Source organism: Salvelinus sp. IW2-2015, linkage group LG32, assembly GCF_002910315.2.
Source record: "Salvelinus sp. IW2-2015 linkage group LG32, ASM291031v2, whole genome shotgun sequence".
In the NCBI taxonomy this organism is placed as follows: Eukaryota; Metazoa; Chordata; class Actinopteri; order Salmoniformes; family Salmonidae; genus Salvelinus; species Salvelinus sp. IW2-2015.
In genome coordinates, this window is record NC_036871.1 from 37114154 (window position 1) to 37115479 (window position 1326).

At 39.2% G+C, this 1326-nt stretch overlaps 1 pseudogene; it reads left to right on the plus strand.

Moving 5' to 3' along the window:
• The window catches only part of LOC111956456 (runt-related transcription factor 1-like), a 9852-nt pseudogene that overhangs the window by 1525 nt on the left and 7001 nt on the right, over positions 1 to 1326 (plus strand).

Here is a 1326-nt window from a genome sequence, read left to right on the forward strand (position 1 = left end):
TTAGTATTTCATTACAGAACTTTAACAGAATGTTACCTAATAGTTCAGACAAGGTTACATTTAGTTTCCATCTTGGTAATGTTCTAGGAACGTTCTCCAACTGGTTTGACATTGGAATGTTCTCAAATATTTCAGAGAATGTTAAGAAATTAAGAAACAACGTTGTTCTGCAGGTTTCATCATCGTTCTTTGTAGAGTCGTGTTCTTAAATTGTTCAGAGAACTTTAAGAAACCTTTCCATAGAAAACACAAGAMAACTTTAGTAACGTTCACAGAACGTTCTAAGAATGTGATTAATAAACATGTGCAGTACATTCCACTCTCAGCATCAACAGAACACTCTCTATCTATCTTATTAGTATGACTTGCCTAGTTAGGTAAAGGTTAAATAAAACATTTAAGTGTGTTCGGGTGTGTTCATACCCACTAATTGGCCACATCTGATCTTAATGAGTGATTGATTCCTTTGATATGGGGTCTGTTTGAACACACTATAAAATGGCAGGCTACCTCCGTCCTGGTGGCACAGTGGACTAATTCCATGAATAGAGAACAGAAGATTATCGGTTTGAATCTCACTGATACCCTGTCACAATAAAAAATGCATGTGTCTGCATTATTAATGCCTGAAATGAATGTCCATGTGTCCTACTCTGTGCTTGGAGTTCAAACAAGTTAACCCTAATTAAGCTAGCGGTGTTAATAAAATACTTTTTGAAACATTCAGTGAAAGTTATAACAAAGTTATTCAAAAACCTTCAAATAACCTATAATTTCTGTTCTCAGAACGTTAATAAAACCTCCCAGGAAAACATTCATGGAACCATAGTAAAACGTTCTCAGAACCTCCCTGCAACCTAAATGTAAACATTCCCACAACGTTAACTTCTGTTCTCAGAAGGTTTTAAAAACGTTCTGTTTTCCCAGTCAGGAAACATATAGCTTTGTTCCAATAACCAATGGGACACAACTGATTCATTCAAAGGCACAGGAGAGACATCCTTTCCTGGACCATCTAGACCATCCAGACCTGTCCACCCACTCCTCTCCACCTCTCAAACAACCACAGGAGACGTCTGTCCTAGAGTCCATGGACCATCTAGACCTGTCCACCTCTCAAACAACCACAGGAAGGGTCAACAATACTGCACAGTGAACTGACAACAATGGTTGCTGCCATGCACACAGTAACAGCACTCTGGGCTGATGGGAATCACACTGATACTGTCATGCCTAGCTGGACAACACTGAAATAGGAGGACGGAAAGAGAAGAGAATGTGATGGGCAGTGAGAAGAAGGGGGAGAATAGAGAGAGAGAAAAAGAG